A 20,402-nucleotide genomic window follows, 5' to 3' on the forward strand; every position below is an offset into this window, starting at 1 on the left:
TCCAGGAAGTCTCAAAGGGCTCAGCTTATTGTCAGACGCATGATTATGTTTTATTACAGCACAAGGATACAAAGCAAAATCAGCAAAGGGAAAAGGAACGTGAAGTCCAAGGGAAGCCAGGTATAAGCTCCCAAAGATCCTTTCCCGGGGAAGTCACAAAGAATGCACCTAAATCTCCCAGCAACAAGTGTGACAACACATGTGAAATGTTACCAACCCAGAAAGCTCATCAGAGTCTCAGGACCCAGAGTTTTTACTGGTGTCTGATCATGTAGGCAGCCTCTGCCTGATACGTATCAACATTTCAGATTCCCAGAAAGAAGGCAAGTACATTGTTAATACAATGTAGGCACCATGAACCACTCTTCTTAAAGCTGAGAGCTTTCCTGATAGCTCGGGTGGTAAAGAATCTGCCTGCAATGCAAGAGACTCGGGTTCGATCCCTGGGTCAGAAAGATCCCCTGGAGAAGGGAATGGCTACCCACTCCAGTATTCTTGCCTGGAGAATTCCATGGACAGAGGAGCTTGGTGGGCTACAGTCCATGCAGGTTGCAAAGAATCAGAGTGACTAATACTTAAAGCTGGGAATGATGAGAGCTTCCCCAAAACCAAGTTCCCAGATGCCAGCCAACTTTGAAGCTGGTCTTTCAAAGAACACTCATCCTTTGTGACCCTGGGGCCAGACCTTGTAAGCATGTCTTCCTTTTCAAATGAAGCTGTTTCTCTGTCAATAGAGGTCACTGGAGTGCCACCACAAGGTCACAACCACAGAAAGGGGCTTCTCGTGCTAGTTTCATGGTGCCATTTTCCTTTGGCCTGACTGCCAACACATCAGGATACAGGAGGCCCAGTGGTACCTCACCAGCCCTCGGGGACCATCTCCAGCCTTATCCCTGCACCCTCCAGCAGTCGTCTTCCCCACCCAAGGGGCTGCTTCCTGCAGACCAGCACCAGCTGTGCCTTCTAGCAAGTTTCTCCACTGCCAGCGTGCTGTGTGTTCCCGTGACAGTCGTGCCCTCTCTGAGAAGGTCTGGATCTCAGCCTTGGGGGACAGAGGGGAAGCCTCTTCTCCTTCAGTCCTTAGTTCCTTCCTTATTCATGCTTTGTTGTCATTCTTGTTGTTCAGTCACTCAGTCATGTCCAACTCTTTGTGACCCCATGAACTGCAGCACGTCAGGCTTCCCTGTCCTTCATTATCTCCTAGAGTTTGCTCAAACTCACGTCCATTGAATCAGTGATGCCATCCAACCATCTCATCCTCTGTCAGTCCCTCTTCCCCAGTCCTAGCAGTAGTAGCTGCTTTCTGCAAGTACTATTTCTATATCCTCGGAGTCCTCTTTTATTCTTTTTTGTAGTTACCTATCTTTTGCCAATTAATAATTCTTTAGATTAAAATTTTTCTCTTCAACTTTCTTGTGTGGTTGCTGCCTCCTGATTGGACCTGACTGATGCCATGTCTTAAAAGCCCATGTTGCTCCCACTGCCCGTTCTGAGAACAGGACAGGTAACCAGTTAAATCTTAGCACCTCCTGACTTGGACGAGCTGGATCAGTTAATGGAGAGTGTGAACCATCCGCCAAAGGAGCTGCCAAGACCTGGCCAAGATGTGCTGATAAGAATGGGGAAGATCCACAAGGGAATGGATACTAGGGGGTAGGGGCTTGGAACATAGCTTGGATAAAGGATACAAAGTAAAATCAGCATGGAATGCTTTCCCATTATATGCAAATCTAGGCAGATATCCAGCTGCTAGGATGGCTCTTAAAAGCTTAAAAAATGTGATGATCCATGTGACTAGTCCAATGAATTAGAGGTATCAAAGCTGCTGTGACAGGGACTTCCCTGGTGTTTTAGTGGTTAGAAATCTGCCTTGCAAATGCAGGGTCACAGGTTCGATCCCTGGTTGGGGAACTAGGATTCCACATGCCACTTAGCAACTAAGCCCACAGGAGCCTGGGCTACAGGCTACAACTACAGGAGCCTGCACACTCTGGAACCCCAGCACTGCAACTAAGGAGTCAGTCCACTCCAAAGAAAAAACTCACAGGGCACAATGAAGATCCCACATGCTGCAACTAAGACGCCATGCAGCCAAATAAATATTGAAGGAAAAAAAAAAAAAAAACTTGCAGGGCAAATAGTCTAGAAAGCAATCTGAAGGCTCAGAGAAGTGGATGCTAGAAAGTATTTACTAGGTAAGTTTGAAAACCCTACTACCACCAGGAGGGCCCAGAGGACACCCTTTCTCCAAAGAGAGAAGGAATGCACTCTGGAGAGAGCACTGGCATGTCGAGAAGCTTAGTGGTGGCTCTGCTCTGTGGCCAAGGCTGATAGGAGGAAACACAACTACAGAACTGAGCCCACTGAAAGCCCCAGAATCTTGAAATAATAGAGGTCTAGTGGCAGCACCACTTCATCTGAAGCAAGGTGAGCACAATTATCACAATAAAATCAAGGTCAGAGTAGCAGCCAGGGGCACCAGGAGAGCTATGGAGATGGTAAATAGAACACGATGTTCCTGGGGGCAAGATGGATGAGCAGCCAGTGAGGTATTGCACAAATTATCAACTAAAAGAAATCAAGAATGGATGATCAAGAGTCTGCAGGCAGCTGCACAAATAAAAAAAAAGTCATGATTTCTTGCCAGGTTTCTGGACCTGAGCCAGTTCTCGTTTTCCAGAACAACTGAAGGAGAAGTCAGATCCCCCCCACACACAAAAAAACACTGGGATACCACAGCAAGTGTATTCAATAACTCTCCCAGTGCTTCCCCAAAGTGACCTATAGCCATTTACTTACTTAATCATCCAGTGAGAGAATGGGAACTTACAAGGATTGCCAGTCCCAGGGTCTGAGTTGACTTTGACTCCCAGAGACCTGAAGCACCATTCTGCCCTCCATTATAACTGAATAATATGGAGTCCAGATATGACCCAGGTCCAGCCCAATATGGGTTCACTGGGTCTACAGACATATCCATTGATTCTTTCCCTTATCCAAATATGTAACTGGAATAAGCACACCTGATAAATGACAAAACTTACATCAGGTTCTTGATCTGTGGAATAAGAGTCCTTGCGGTGGGGAAAGTCAAGTGGAAGCCTCTGAAACACCCCCACTACCCACCCCCCTCCCCCACCACCCAGGATAGTAAATAAAAAACAAAACCATATCCCAAGGGGAATGGCAAAAAGGATTTTGTGTCATCATCAAAATTCTAAAGAATGCAGGAAAGGTGATTGCAATGATGTGCCCATTTGATTTACCTACCACTGTAAACCCCACAGAACCCTACAGAAACTGCACTGATCATGGCGGATGACAGTGGACTACCACCAGTGGGGTGCTGGTAAGTGGTTCACAGCCCAAGAGGTTGGAGGAGGCTTGCTTTGTTGCCTCTGCCAATTCCTGTGGTATAATATTCCCACCATAGGCTCGACAACCAGCTCACAAGGCTCCTGAGAATCTAACAGTTGGCTCTCACAGGCCCAGTATGGAGCTGCTTTAAGCACACAGATCACCGCAGACTTGACTAAGCAGAAGTCTCAGTTGCAGCCACTGTGGCCGATGTGTCTGCATAGCCACAGGCTTCCCTGGTGGCTCAGAGAGTAAAGAATCCGCCTGCAATGCAAGAGACCTGGGTTCGATGCCTGGTTTGGGAAGATCCCCTGGAGAAGGAAACAGCAACCCACTCCAGTATTCTGGCCTGGATAATTCCATGAACTCTATGGTCCATGGAGTCACAAAGAGTTGGACACGACTGAGCAACTTTCACTTCACTTCAGCACAGCCATAACTAGTAAGCTGGATAGCTCTTCTTATCCATCCCTATCAGAAAGAAGGATCAGAAGCAATTCATACTTGTATGGGTTTGGATGGCAGTTTACAGGTGCTATCCCCCAGGCTTTGGTAACTGTTAACTCCCCAGGACCTTCGTCATTATATAGTCCAAAGGGACTTGGACATTCTGGAGGTTTCTCAGGACATCACACTATCACCAACATGTTCATAAACTGGATCTGTAGAAAGTGGCAAATGCTTTGGAGCATCTCAGTAAAAGACAAGAACTCCAAGGACAGAAGTTATGCCCTAAGAAGATCCAGGAACCCACTACATCAGTGAAGAGTTTTTAGAGTTCAAGCAGACTGGCACATGTTGGAACATTCCTTCCAAAGTAAAAGACAAATTATTGTAACTTATGCCTTTAAAATTATTATTACGCAGGTGCAATCAGCAGTGCCACATGGACTGAATGATCTAGCAGAGTGTCTATGGAAGGAAAAAAACACCACACCAAGTTTATGACACAATATCCACATTGTCCAAGGTTCCCTTCCCCCTGCTGCAAACGGCCCGTAGTCAATGACTAGCTGATGTAGGAATGTAAAGCCTCAGTACCTGCTTCAATGTGGAAAAATTCAGAAGAGCTCCACCTCTCCCTAATTTCTCTCCAGACTCCTTTGGAAAATCAGCTAAAGCCTCAGTTGCAAATGTCTTGGAGGGTCAGCCTCTCCCACTGTCTGTTCCTACTGTCCTCACTTCTTTGCAGAACCATCACTCAGGAGCTCTCCTCAAGAATATGCATAGATAATTTTCTTTGCTAGTAACCATACCTATTCATTATCCTGGTTGCGTTTACTCACTGGTGCTTGGTTCAGAAAAATCAGTTTCATCATCAACTGCATACTGTCTGCCAGACAGAAAATCCCGGGTTGACTAAAAGATATGTTGGCATAATTTTCATAGTTAGAAGTCAAAACACTACCTTTTTTTATAAACATCTATCAGATCTAACATGTTACTATTCTTCAAGAAATCATCCTAAGTCTTCCTAATGTCCTCATAATGGTCAATCTCTATATAACTCTCCTTCTCAGAATCTATTTCCACAGAACACAGTCTAGGATGACCTCCAGTGGTACTCTAAATCCCACTCTTTCTTTATCTAGAGCAGCTGGACTTTTCTCTCTGTATTTCTTTTTTCTTTTTTTTTTTAAGGTTTCCTGGTTAGGGAAGCTTGCGTCAGTGTTCTGGTGCGTGGAACTTGATTTCTTCTCTTTGGAGAGCAATGGAGTGCCCAGTAATGAGTTTTGAGATGGGTCTATGTGTTAGGTGTGACCTTGGGCAGCCTGTATGTTGATGTTCAGGGCTATGTTCCTGCGTTACTGGAGAACTTGCGTGGTATGTCTTGCTCTAAAACTTATTGGCGCTTGGGTGGTGGTTGGTTTCAGTGTAGGTATGGAGGCTTTTGGACAGTCACTTATTACTTAAAGTTCCATGTAGTCAGGAGTTTTCTGGTGTTCTCAGGTTTTGGGCTTAAGTCTCCTGCCTCTGGATTTCAGTTTTATTCTTCCTGTAGTCTCAGGGCTTCTCCAACTATACAGCACTGATAAGAAAACTTCTAGGTTAATGGCGAAAAGATTCTCCCCCGTTAGGGACACCCAGAGAGGTTCACAGAGTTACATGAAGAAGAGGAGAGGGAGGAGGGAGATAGAGATGAGCAGGATGAGAAAAAGGGGGACTCAAGAGGAGACAGATCTACACAGCTGTCTGTTCCCAGAGTGTTCTCCGTAGCCCAGTCACCTACAAAGATTCACAGAATTGGATTGGGAAGAGAAGGGGAAAGGAGGAAATAGGGGTGTTCTGAGGTAGAAAACAGAGAGTCAAGATTGGGAGAGAATAATCTTCGGTTTAAAAATAGGGCTTCTCTTCTTTTTTTTTTTTTTTTGTAAGGTTATAGTGTATTGAAAATGAAAATTAAGGAGTAGTAGAGGAGTACTAGAGGACTTTAAAAGAAATAAGAGAAAAAGAAAAATAGAAAAAAGAAGAGAAAAAGGAAAGAAAAAAAAGAAGAAAAAAGAAAAAAAAGAAAGAAAAAAAATTTTTTTTTCCCCTAATTAAAAAAATCGTAAAAATCTATGGAAATGAAAGTTAAGGAGTAATGGGGGAGTAATAGGGGATTTTAAAGGAAAATAAAAGAGAAAAAATAAAAAAGAAAAAAAGAAAAATTAAAAAAAGAAAAAAAAAAAAGAGAAAAAAGTAAAATTATATCTAGGAGTTTCTCTGGAGCTGTTGCGGTCAGTGTGGGTTCGGCTCAGTTTCAGATAGCTCCTCGTTCCAGCTTACACTTCTCGATATCTACAGGCCCCTTCCGGTGTAGTCGGTGTTTTCTAGAGGGATTTTAATCTGTTGCACCAGTCCCTTCTTATCAGCTTTATTATTACTCTTCAATGCTCCCTGATAAGATTTCCTCTGAAGGCACACACAAAAAAAAACCGGCAATAGTACAATCAGTCAATGTCTCACTCCTGGAGGAACACCTTGGGTGTACAAGCCTGCTGAAGCTTGATCTGGAGTTTGGACTTTCCACAAAATCCAGACGGAAAATGTGTTGTCTCTTCACAGGCCACTGGCAGAGCCTTCCAGCAGAGTTTTAAGAAGCGTTCTGAGGGCATATTCATCGAAAAATGAACATAAATTAATTTTAACTGATTGATCACCGTAATGAATTTCTCAACTTGGTTTATTAAACTTAGCTAAACTTCCCTGAGTGGAAAGTAAAAAGTAGTGGCAGCATATGTGACATGTATTTACAGAACTGTTCTAGAAATCGTATAAGGCTGAGAACTGGGAATGAACGAGAATGGAGGCAAGCACCAGGGAAAAACCGAGAACTGCTACAGAATTGGATGTCCCAGAGTGTGGGCCGCTTTACCAGGGCAGAACTCCTGGGTTAGAAGCAAGGCAGAACAGTTCTTCCCATAAAGGAGGTGGCTCTGTGGTATTAAACCCATGCATTTGTCAGATTGGAGGCACTTGGCATGGAGGGCACTGAACAGATTGCCTTAGAGTCCAGACACAATGGGACACCAAATGCAGAATTCCTTCTGAGACTGTGGGGACCTAAGACCTCCCAGGAGCAGAAGGACTCACAGTATTGACCACGAGAATCATGAAGAGAGAAAAAACAGTCCTACTAGTGAAGTGAAGGAATTAAATAAAACCTGAAAGATTTCAGGACTATTTGTGAACCCAAAAAAATGACTATGGCAAACTAGATAAATGTATCAGAATCAGTAAGATTCTCAAGTAAATTATGAAATGTAATACAGAAAAGATCTCACTCACACTATATGTATGATATGTACATGTGATGTGTTTGTGTGTGTGTGTATTGTAGCTATTTAGTTTGGCAACAGCAAAAAAAGTTTAGTAACTTCATAACCTAGCACTCACCCAGAGCCAGACATCCTGGAATGTGAAGTCAAGTAGGCCTTAGGAAGCATCACTATGAACAAAACTAGTGGAGGTGATGGAATTTCAGTTGAGCTATTTCAAATCCTGAAAGATGATGCTGTGAAAGTGCTGCATTCAATATGCCAGCAAATTTGGAAAACTCAGCAGTGGCCACAGGACTGGAAAAGCTCAGTTTTCATTCCAGTCCCTAAGAAAGGCAATGCCAAACAATGCTCAAACTACCACACAATTGCACTCATCTCACACGCTAGTAAAGTAATGCTCAAAATTCTCCAAGCCAGGCTTCAACAATACGTGAACCGTGAACTTCCAGATGTTCAAGCTGGTTTTAAAAAAGGCAGAGGAACCAGAGATCACATTGCCAACATCCACTGGATCACCGAAAAAGCAAGAGAGTTCCAGAAAAACATCTATTTCTGCTTTATTGACTATGCCAAAGCCTTTGCCTGTGTGGATCACAATAAACTGTGGAAAAATTCTTCAAGAGATAGGAATACCAGACCACCTGACCTGCCTCTTGAGAAACCTGTATGCAGGTCAGGAAGCCTCAGTTAGAACTGGACATGGAACAACAGGCTGGTTCCAAATAGGAAAAGGAGTACATCAAGGCTGTATATTGTATATTGCTTATTTAACTTATACGCAGAGTACATCATGAGAAACACTGGGCTGGAGGAAGCACAAGCTGGAATCAAGATTGCCGGGAGAAATATCAGTAACCTGAGATATGCAGATGATACCACCCTTATGGCAGAAAGTGAAGAAGAACTAAAGAGCCTCTTGGTGAAAGTGAAAGAGGAGAGCGAAAAAGTTGGCTTAAAGCTCAACATTCAGAAAACTAAGATCATGGCATCTGGTCCCATCACTTCATGGCAAATAGATGGAGAAACAGTGAAACAGTGGCTGACTTTATTCTGGGGGGCTCCAAAATCACTGCAGATGGTGATTACAGCCATGAAATTAAAACACGCTTACCCCTTGGCAGGAAAGTTATGACCAACCTGGACAGCATATTAAAAAGCAGAGACATTACTTTGCCAACAAAGGTCTGTCTAGTCAAGGCTATGGTTTTTCCACTAGTCATGTATGGATGTGAGAGTTGGACTATAAAGAAAGCTGAGCGCTGAAGAATTGATGCTTTTCAACTGTGGTGTTGGAGAAGACTCTTGAGAGTCCCTTAGACTGCAAGGAGATCCAACCCTTCCATCCTAAAGGAGATCAGTCCTGGGTGTTCATTGGAAGGACTGATGCTGAAGCTGAAACTCCAATACTTTGGCCACCTCATGCAAAGAGCTGACTCATTGGAAAAGACCCTGATGCTGGGAAAAATTGAGGGCAGGAGGAGAAGGGGACAACAGAGGATGAGATGGTTGGATGGCATCACCAACTCAACGGACATGGGTTTGGGTAGACTCTGGGAGTTGGTGATGGACAGGAGGCCTGGCATGCTGCAGTCCATGAGGTCACAAAGAACCGGACACGACTGAGCAACTGAACTGAACGTAGCAAAAGTTTTAGTAACTTAGCAAAAAAATTTTTCTCAATGAGAAATCATTTAAATATACTCACATACACACATATATATACATACATATATATACACATACATGTGCTTCCCAGGTGGCGCTAGTGGTAAAGAATCTGCCTACCAATGCTGGAGACGTAAGAGATGCGGGTTCAGTCCCTGGGTCAGGAAGATCCCCTGGAAGAAGGCATGGCAACTCACTCCAGTATTCTTTCCTGAATAATCCCATGGACAGAGGAGCCTGGAGGGCTTCAGTCCATGGGGTCGCAAAGAGATGGACACGACTGAAGCGATTAGCAGAGCACACATACATATACATACGGAGAGAGAGAGAACTTCTTCGGGAGGAAACAAAAGACCTTGAACCAGTCCTGACCTGCTGCTTTCAGGTCTTTACTTCTCCTGCTCTGGTCTTTACCACAAAGTGGCTGACAACTGTAAGAAGCATTTTCCAGGCCTCTATGTTGGCAGGATTCGGCCACTGAGAGGCAGTAGGAGACTAAAGGACAGAAGAGAGAAATTGGGGCATTTTGCCCCTTCCTTCTGTGCCTCAGGAGACAGCTCTGTAGTGACATCCCATTGATGCCTCAGAATGGTTCTAATAATGTTCTTTAGAGGAAAGAATAAAATCCAAGACCACATGTTCTGCTGAATCTCTAGTTTCTTTTGATCTGGAACAATCACCATGTTTTATTAACTTTCATGATCTTGACATTTTTTAAAGATTATTGGCCACTAGAATGTCTCTCAATTTTTGTCCAGTATTTCCTCATGAGTAGAGCCAGGTTTAGCACTTCTCCTGGAATGTCACAGACAATGTGTTCTTTTTATTGCACCCAACTGGGTGGCACATGATATCCATTCCTATTCTTACCAGTGGTGTTAGCTATGACAACTTGGTTAAGGTGATACTTGCCAGGTACCTCCTGCAAAGGTACGTTTTACCTTTTGTGATTAACAAATATTTTTTCAGGGAGAGGCTTTGAAAGTATGTAAAATCTTACTCGGTACACTATCACACACTCAGTTTAACTGTTATTGATATTTCTCACATGTATCATTACAACAGTGCAAACTGCCAAATCATGATTTTGACTTTTCTCTTACCATCATTCTTTCTGCTGGAAGGAAGAGTTTTATCTTCTCCCAATTTCTCATTAATTTATTTATGTCCGTTGGACTTAAAGATTTCTATCTGGTTCAATTATTTATTTTGATGCTCAGACAATCCCAGAGTTGGCCAGTGGGAGTTACTTCCAGCCGGCATCTGTGCCCTCCATCATTCACTGAGCATTTCCTCACATCCTGGTACAAAGTGTTCCAGTCTCATCTTGTCCTGCCCATGCCCTAGCCCTGGAATAAGCCATTTTTCTCTGGATCCCTGGTAAAGTAATATTTGGAACCAAAATCTGGATGCTCATAGTTACTAGGGTGTCATCATCCCAAAGCCCTTTGAGTGAACAGAGCTAGAAAATATACACCATACACATACATACACACACACACCATATTTACATCTATATTTATTTCTATATTTCTCTATGTTAAAAGCCCTGAGTTTACGCTGATTCCTCCAATTCCTATCTAACACTCTAGGGCTTATTCTAGAGCTGACAGATAAAATACAGGATGCCCAGTTAAATTTGAGTTTCAGATGAACCAAGGGGGAAAAAAAGTTTTAGTATAAATACATCCCAAGTGGTACCCTGAATTTTTATTAGCTAAATCTGGCAACCCTAATTCTAGCTGTCTCCATTCCATATATGTCCTCTCTTTTTCCAATAGTAACATACTTGATTCCCATTACTGTCAACATGTTCTTAATCCCTCATCTGCGGCCAATCTCTCAACCCCATGCAGCCCCTGTCCCCACCCTGCACACAAGCCCTTGGGATGCCTGCTTCATTCTGGCCTAATAATGGCTTTTTAGTGACAAATGGATGGAAGCAAAGAAAGGAAGAAAATAGATGTAAAGAATGGGTGGGGGAAGGGAAGGGCAATGCTGCTAATGTACAACCCAGACCTGGCTTACCACAGCAGACGTGTATTTCTGGCTCCCAGGTCCCCGGGTCAGCTGCAGCAAAATAGCAAGTTACTATTTTTTCAAAATTTGAGCCCAAAATCTTGTGCAGAGCTCTCGAGCAAAATAATCACGATAGCTATAGCTAATGCTGCTGTGTGGTATATTTGAAAGTTGCTAAGACAGCATAGGTCCTAAAAGTACTCATTACAAGGAAAAGCAAAGTTTTTTTTAACTATAAGAGGTGATGGATGTTAACCAAACTTACTTTGGTAATCATTTTATAGTAATAGCATTTATGGATGTCAAGTCACTGTGCTGGACACCTTACACTTATGCGGTGCTATATGTCAATTACATCTCAGTAAAACTAGGGGAAGAAGAACATTCTAGTAAATTAGGCAGCTACTTAATCTAAAGATCAGGAGTCTCCTTCCCAGTAAACCAAGTTCAAACCTCAACACTCTTGAAAAAATACACACACACATTTAACAGTGATAAAAATTACATACGTGGAAGAGAGAGAGGAAAGACAGAGGTCCCTACTATCTATTGTGTCCTCTTGTCAAGTCAACATTCACAAAGTAGAATATTTACAAAAACTGAACCATATTGCATTAGAGAGAAACCTTTAATAAATTCCAACTAGTTCAGACCATTCACTGATCACAGCAGAAGACCATATAGAAATAGGCTAATAGCATAAAAACAACAAATGAAGCCCACTCAGGAGGGATGAGACGGTTCTAAATTTCACTGGTTAAAGGGGAGAAAAATCAAAACCGCAATTGTAGAATATTTTGGAGAGTAACAACAATGAGAACACCACATCTAACCATTCGGGCTGGCATTTCTTATTAAAGGGAAAAAGATGTTGGAACAATTAGCTAGCCTTCTGGGGGGGAGAAAAGTAAATCTGGATACTTACTGCATAATTCCTTATGCAAGATGAATTCCAGATGGATTAAAAATTAAAATATAAAAAGGGAATTTATAATTAAACATAGATTTTTTTTTAATAGCTTAGAGGTGGCCAAGGCCTTTCTTATGTTAAGCCAAAATGTAAGACAGAAACTAAAAAGATAATATTGGTATATTAGACTCCATTAAAATTTAAAGTTCCAAAGAGAAAAAAAAAAAAAGAAATGGCTGAAAGAAATTAAACTCTGAGGGAGATATTGCTAAAATTGTAAAAACATACATGTTTAATAGTACTAATATGCTAAAATTATCATATAAATTCATATGAAAAATTGAAACCCAACCAGAAAAAAATGCAAATTGCATGAATAAACACTTTTGAAATGAACAATTCAAATGGCCAGTAAACATATAAAGAGATGTTTAGTCTTGCTTGTAATGTGTTTGTGTGCACATAAGTGTCTGAAAATATAGACATCAAAATGTTAACAATGATTATCTCTGGGGAGTGGGATTTCTTCTCTCCCTTTTGGAATAGTTTTGATTTTTTAAAAATCAGCATATGTTTATTTTATACATTTTATGATTAAACTGTTCACAATACTAAAAACATACCAGTATGTTTTTATGACACTTCTGTTTTTATTGAAAATTTTAAATGTGCTTTTACTTATGTTATAGAAGAGTGCTATTGACAAGATCCTATATATTGAATGTTCATGTCCCTTCAAAAATATTAATATATTGAAACCTCATCCCCATTAGGCTGGTATCTGGAAGTTAGGCCTTTGGGTGATTAGATCATGAAGGTGGAGCCCCCTGGTGGGATTAGAGTCCTTATAAAATCGACTCCAGAGAGTTCCCTTGCCCCTTCTGCCACATGAAGACACAGAGAGAAGATGAATATCTTTGGATCAGGAAGTGGGTCCTCACTGGTCACCAAGTCTGCAGGCACCTTGATCTTGGACTTCCCAACCTTCAGAACTATGAGGAATACATTTTTGCTAATTAAGCCACCCAGTCTATGGAATTTTTGTTATAGAAGCCTGATTGGACTATGACATAAGACAAGATGTTCATTTTTAATTAGAATATAATAAGAAAACAAGCTAAAAAATTATGATTTAACTTTTGTTTTGTAAAGGAGATACATTAGACAACAGCAATTTTCTCCAAAAATGGACTTGCGGGTCACTGCAAGTTCTTCTTTGTGTTTTCCAGTTGTCTATGATAAACATTTAGGAAAAAATTCATTTTTTGTTTTATTTAAATAATAAGAGTTTATCTGCCACAAGTAGTGATTTTAGACTACAAGGCCCACACAGTCATTTTAAAGTTGGGATTTCCCAGTTTTCCTTGTCAGGAATAAAGCAGGGAGCCATCAGAGATGTGGAGTATTGAGGGACCCACAGCACAAATTCTTAGCTAGAAATGTACCGAAGTCAGTTCCTAGTCCATTCCTGAGACTGCAGTTGGGAGCAAAGCTATTTATCCAGCATCTAAGCCTTGAGCAGTGATTCAAGCTCAATAAATACTTATGGGGCACCTACCAGCACCGCATGAGGATAGATAAAGCTGAACTAGACAGAGCCCTCTCTCCTTGGAGTCCACAGTCTAAGAGAGAGGACAGTGTCATGCATGCAGTAACACAAAGACAGACTCAGAAGGGAGACGGGTGTGAGGGAGGGGGACCAACATCTTGGTCTGCCCAGGACTGAGGGCTTTACCGGAAGGTCGGCCTATCCATGACCCCAAAAAGTGAGGGGGATAAATCCTGGCCACACCAGGACAAGCTTGCCACCCTAGAAAGGTCAGGACTTTCCTCCCTTTTGATCTCTCATGGAAGGTTTTGAGACAATCTGCATTGTAGAAGAGTTTGTTGCATTCATATCTTAACTCCCAGGTTTGACCAGAAGCCCCCTGAGGGCAAAAGCAGTGTCTGATGTATCATCATGCCCTTTGTATCTCCCAGCATAGCACCCTGCTCAGTAAGTGTTTGCTAAGTGATTGGATAAACAAGCAGTCTTAGTTAGAACTCACACCCCCTTAGCAAACTGGAAATGAATGAAGAGTATGGAATATCAATGGGAGGCATTGCTCCAGCTGCTATGGCATGTTAATTACACAATACTTTTATTGAGCAATTCGGTGGTAATTCTTGCAGCTATTTCTCCTTAATAAGACCCATTGTGCACCATAAAATAGTAACTGGGACGCAGTTTGTATTCCACATACATCACATTTCTCTTTAGCAGGTTCTTCCACATCCATAATCTCATCATTATTACTATTACCCTCAGAAGACAGTTGACTTGCATTAATCAGGCCTGCTGCCATTCCCCTGCCAGATTTTCTGCACTTTTATTGTGCTTTTGGACATTTTAATTAACTTGAAAAATTAATTTTAAAATCTTACCTTATTAATGCTCTGCCCCCTTGGAAATCCTTTCTTCTTGTTTATTATCACTGACCATTTGAAGAGGTCATTTGTGGTTAAAGCTCCAGAGAACTTTTTCCCCTGCCATCTTGGGACAGTCTATGCTATTTTTAAATGGGATGAAACCAATAATCCAAAAATTGAATGCAGGGAGGAGGGACTGGATTTCTCTTGCTTTGGGAGTTCAAAAACTTATCATTTCAATTATGCCATAACATTTACTCCTCAGCCACCTGCTCTCTACAGAAGCTCAACAATGTTAGTTTATTAATGCCATATACAGAGCTGAGTTTTGTTTTACCCACTTGACAGGCTGCAATGAATAAGGCCCAGGTTTGCTAACTCAAGAGCACTGACACATAGCCAAGTAAATAAGACACATGAGGTCACACTAGCTTCCTGATCCTCAATGCTCTTTCTGAACCCTAGGAAATAGAAAGTGATAGTCACTGAACGTGAGTGCTTCATTCTCTGAACAGAAAAATGGCAATATTTCACAGACTAACTCCAAAAGGTTGGCAGTGTCTTCTCGGTCACTCTAATGAGGGTGTGAGGCTATATCAGAATCATCCACAAAGAATGCTCTGAATAGTAAGAGTCTCTGCCATGCGTATAGGACTCATGACTGACATCTGCTTACCCCTTTTCATCATAAACACTCATTTGCTCTTTTGGCATTCAGTAACTACTTTAAATGAATTTTCCTTTTGTTGATATTAACTATCTCTGCCTACATTTAGAACACATGGTCCGTATGTGCACAGAGTGTAGGATTTACTGAATTTTCAGACAGTGCTTGGTATGCTTGTGTATTTGTGCACTCTTCATATTAACTCTGTACCAGCCCCACCCATTCCTGCTTCTCTGGCCAGAGCTCAGATGCTTATGAAGCACAGACGCCTCATTTTAGTCCTACAACTCAAGAAATGACTATTCAAATCAAAATGCTTTCATGGATGCTTAACTTTGGACATTTTCAAGAGATGCTTTATTTTGCTATGACTCTATTTAAATTTTGCCAAGCAAAAATACCAGAGTGGATTGCCATTTCCTTCTCCAGGAGATCTTCCCAACCCAGGAATCAAGCCCACATCTCTTCTACCTCCTTCATCGGCAAGCAGGTTCTTCACCAGCTGAGCCACGAGAGAAGCCCAAAATGCCTGTAGTTTTACATAATAATAGAAAGTAGAGGACTACTTTATCCTGCTGCCTCCAGTCTGAGCTATGTTAACCTGCTTCCTAAGGTATCTGCCAGCTGTAAGCAACAGGCACCCAACAAAGCGAGTATTTTACAAGGACACTCTACGGATGTGGAGTAATATGATGGGCCCGTTTGAGAAGCGTTCAGCCCACCCCGAGTTTTCACATCATTTACTACTGGTGTTCTGAAGTAACTCACCTGCTGCCTGAGAGCTTCAGTTTCCTCACATATAAAACGGAGATAATAAGAGTGCCCAGGTCATATGGCTCTTGAGACTATCAAACACACATCAAGAGATTAGCCTAGTGCTTGGAACATAGTAATTACTTAATAAAGGCTAACTGGTAATAGCAGCAACAATAGTAATAGAGGGGATGGGTAACACATAGCTGAGCCCCGTGGAAACTAAATAAGTGGAGATCTTCAAGTCTCTCTCTTTAGGGGTTGCCTTGCCAATCTTCTCAATTCTCTTTGCCTCAGACTGTCAGCACCTTGGCCTTCCCAGCCTCTAGAACTGTGAGAAATAAATTTTTGTTGGGTTTACAAGCCACCTATTCTATGGCGGGGTGTTTTTTGGGGAATTTTTTTGGGGGTTGGTATTTTATCATAGCAAGACACCCTAAATGTTCTTTTGATTCTAAATTTAAATATAGGCTTTTCTCTGCTTTCCTAAATAAATTTACACAATCCATCAAGAATCACTTGGTATTTCATTCATGGTTTACTAGAAATAGATTCCGTCTTCTCAGAGATGCTCCCTCACCAAATTAACATACCTTTCCCCAACTAGGTCTAGTTTTAAGCACCTTTTGGGTATAAGCATTTGCTCATGACTCATTATCTTTTTTTCTAAGTATAAAAGGTTTGTAAGGAAGAAATGAAAGAGCAGAAATGCTTCATTAACTTTGAGGAGGAGAGAAAAGAATGATGAAATCTGCCTCAAAATATGGAAAATTAGCCACAGATTCAATATTCGACGATGACCTTTCACCCTGATACACTGACTTCATCTTTGTCTCCAGACTCAATGAACTAAGGAAAGTGAGAATTTTAATAGAAACTGGACATTATCCCGATAGTGAGCAGCCCAGTGCTCTTTCAGGGTCCTAATCGTTCCCAGCTTCAGATGGTAAATATGCAGGAGCTGGTATCGTTTCGCGGGATGAGAAAAAAGATGGAGCTCAGAAAATGAATGAACCTCATCTGGAAATTTTCACAAAGGCAGTCAAATCAGCAAATATTTTTGAGTACAGCATCAGCACTGGAATAGAGGGTCTAATGACCCCAAAATTCACAGCAGGGAGCAAGACAGAAGAAACTAAGACCCGGATGAACACCCTCACCCCGGACCTTCACAGGTGCCAGAGGAAGTAACCTGCTGCTGAGGCTGATGGCCGAGACCCAGCCAGGTCCGTGTGAGAGGGACTCGGGCTGGTTTCAGGCCAAGAGTTGGCCCTCTCCAGATGGGTACGCTGGTGGAAACTAAGAGCTCTGGAGCAGGCACCAGCTCTCCCATGTCCTCACCACGTGACCTTGAGTCTCATTACTTAATCTCAAACCAGGCAATGATGCTTCCCTATCTGTGATATGGGGCTTTTTGGTTAAACTGCTATAGTGCATCTAAAATAATTAGTGTAGTGTGTGGCACATAATAAGAACTCAGCGAAATTGTCAGTTATTGTTGTTGTTGCTATTACAACTATGGGTCCAAAGATATGTCTAATGCTCAGAAGGCAACAGGTAGATACTAAACGAATGAATGAACAGATGAAATAACAAAGAAATAAACGATAGGAGAATTGTCACAAGGAGGTACATAATTAACTATGGTTTCAGTGAATTCTGGAGTAAATCATTTTCTTTCAGCTTCATCTCTCATCAAAAAGAAATGTGTTCATTTTCAAATGTATCTCAATATTACACTATACAGATATTTTCAATATATTTCTGGAACAAAAAAAAAATTTACTGGCCAAAACACCATAAACATTGATGTTTACAAATTAATGATTACTTAGAAACAGGAAGCACACTTATTAATCCCCAGTGTAGGGAGTGCTGTTTCAATACTGAAATGATTTGTTAAGGGCTGAGAACTCAGCTTGTCACATTCACCCAGAGAGTGCAGCTCTTAAGTAGTAAATTAGAAACTGGATATACAGCTCTGAAAGGACTGTGTGTCCTTTTCAAATGTCTGTCGAGATCTACTTAAATAAAAGAGGAAATTGAAGAGCTACAGAGCTGGGCAATTTCACAGTAGGACAGGAGTGGGAGGAGCTATTGGAAAGAGGCTATTTAGAACCATCTAGTAAGCTCAGAATAGTAATTAACATCAGCATCCCAAGAAGAAATGAAGGTCAAGCTGGTGTAGAGGATCAAACAAGTGACAAAAATGACCTGGGAGAAGCCACAGAGAAGAGAATGATAGATATTTCCATTTTGTCCCATCAAAGCAAGCATTTAGTTAGCAGCACTTATGATTGTTCTCATGGATTTTTCAAAACACGTCATGTCTGTGTTATGCAGATAATATGTAGAAAATGAGATATCTGTGCCGTTCTCTGAGTAGAAGTGTCTTAAGGTTCACAGGGGCACACTTGGGGTTTTAGCCTAGAATCGTTCCTTGGAACTCAGATCTGCTTATTCAGCTAATCACTTCTGTCTCTCAGTGAAGCCCACAATAGGGGTAAGTTTTTAGCTTTTGACTTAGACCAACTCAGAGTATATTTTCTCATTACCCACGTTACCATTTCTGCTGAGACTCAACTTCCAAGACCTAGCACAAAATACACAGCATATTCAAGAAATGGCAGGTCCCAGTGTGAGCAGAGTACAGATTGCCCACAAAGAGGGCAAGAGTGGTGAGGCTAGGAGATTTGGTCCCAGTGACAGAAGCCTATGAGGCCACACTGCGAAGTCTAACTGTAAGTGGTATGCTTTTGTAGTACCAGATGAGAAGAGAGAAGTGAAGTCGCTCAGTGATGTCCGACTCTTTGCTACCCCATGAACTGTAGCCTGCCAAGCATCTCTCTCCATGGGATTTTCCTGGCAAGAATATTGGAGTGGGTTACCATTTCCTTTTCCAGGGATCTTCCCAACCCAGGGATCGAACCCAGGTCTCCTGCATTGCGGGCAGACTCCTTATCGGCTGAGCCACGAGGGAAGTACCAGATGATCTCTGTGCTAAATACTCCTTAACTTTGTGAATCTACTGTCTGCATACAAGACATTGTTTAAAGTTTATTTTAATACAGTACCTAAACCTCAAAACTAGTCAAATGTCATTCTTTTACCTTCTATTGTTAGATATTTTATAACAACAGCTTTATCCACATGCTTGCCTCTTAAGAAGGGCATGTTTATAATTTATACTGTATTTGCTCACATAATTGATTCTTGACTTTACTGCCTCCCTCATTCTGAGAAGAAAATGCCTCTTCCTATAAAATTACACTGCTCCCCTCTCACCCACACAGATCTCCTGAGAGCAGTGTCATGGCTGTCTAGGCCCCTGAACTTCTAAGACCTTCTGTTCCAGTGATCACCACTTCTTGAGCTATTTCAGAGTTTCACAGTTAGTGTTTTGAGAGAAAGAATCTGATTCTCTCAACATTAGGCAAGTGTCTATACCTCGTCCAATCAGGTTGGGGAATCTAGGCTATCTGGTCTAGACATGGCCAGAAGGCCCACTCTTCCAGCCAGGACTGAAAGGTGATTTTAAAGAACTGAGCACAGGCTGGTCATGAACTGCAAACATGCCCACCATGCTGATCCAAATATGAGTGCTTCAAGCCAGCATTTGCTTGTGGGGGCAATTTTGTGGACACGAAAGAACTAATAAAGAAAAAGAAAGCTATTGATGCAATTTGATCCTAACTACATTGTTGCTGATTGCAGTTTGATTCTGAATGGGTTGTTACTCTTTAGTTAACCAGAGAGAAAAGACATAATAATTTTAAGGGTAAATGATAACATGGACCACAATTCAGATTATTGTCTGATTAAAGTCTCCAGGCTTGAGTTAAAAGGATGATATCAGGGAAAAAGAATGTATTTTGAAAAGAAATTGAGTTTATCCTATGGAATCAGATATTTTTGGGGTTCCCATGCCTCTCAAGCTCTAGAGGAGAGGTCTCCAGGTCCCATTTTGTACTCGTAAAAAGTTCTTTGTCTACCCCAGGGCTCTTATGGATTTCTTATGCTCTAAGCCCCTGCTTCTACTGGTTAATTCAGTTTATGAATCAACCTACTACCTGCATCTTCTGTCCACACCCATTCCCTTCACATAGCATTAAAATCAGATATGGCTCTGTTCCTTCCCCTCTTTGCACCAAGTCAAAAACAACTCATGCAAAGAACAGTGGATTTTGATGAAGATGGGGAGACAGGGGATGGTATCCCTACCCTGGGCCCCCTCCTGCAGCTGCCCCAGTAGATGACTGGTCCAGAGAGAGTAGGCTCTGCCCTCAGGTCACCAACATCACTCAGAGGAAAACATGAAACCAGAAATGAAGATGAGAAAGAGGAGGAAATTGCCAGAGGCCTCTCAGGAGAGGTCAAGAAGGCAGGAAGTCTGATGGTGGGGTCCCCAGAGTTATCACCATCACAAATCTAGAAATCACAAGAACAGCACAGCAATGGGAAATCCAGGCCAGGGTCAGATATGGCTGAAGCTCTTTTAACCATCCTCTCCCTGGCTGACTTTACTCTACGAAGCATTCTCACTGATGCCCATGGCATGCTGAAGCCCAGAGGCCAAGAGGCTACGCTACAGTAGCAGAATGTCTAGCAAGAGTATGTGTGCTTGTTCTCAACATGTTTATATCATGTACATGTACACAGTGTGACCTGTAACCAGGAAAAGAAGTAGAATCATTGTTTCTCTGAAAACTAAATTGAAGTCTTTGAAAAAGATTTGTTAAAACAAATAAAAAACACTCTTTTCTCTGGACACTAGGGATCCACTTGCATGAATTATCATGTGTGGAAAAGTAGAAACATTTACAGAGATGAAGATAAGTTATCTTTAGCACATGGTGGT

The sequence above is a fragment of the Dama dama genome, chromosome 27, assembly GCF_033118175.1.
Source record: "Dama dama isolate Ldn47 chromosome 27, ASM3311817v1, whole genome shotgun sequence".
Lineage (NCBI taxonomy): Eukaryota > Metazoa > Chordata > Mammalia > Artiodactyla > Cervidae > Dama > Dama dama.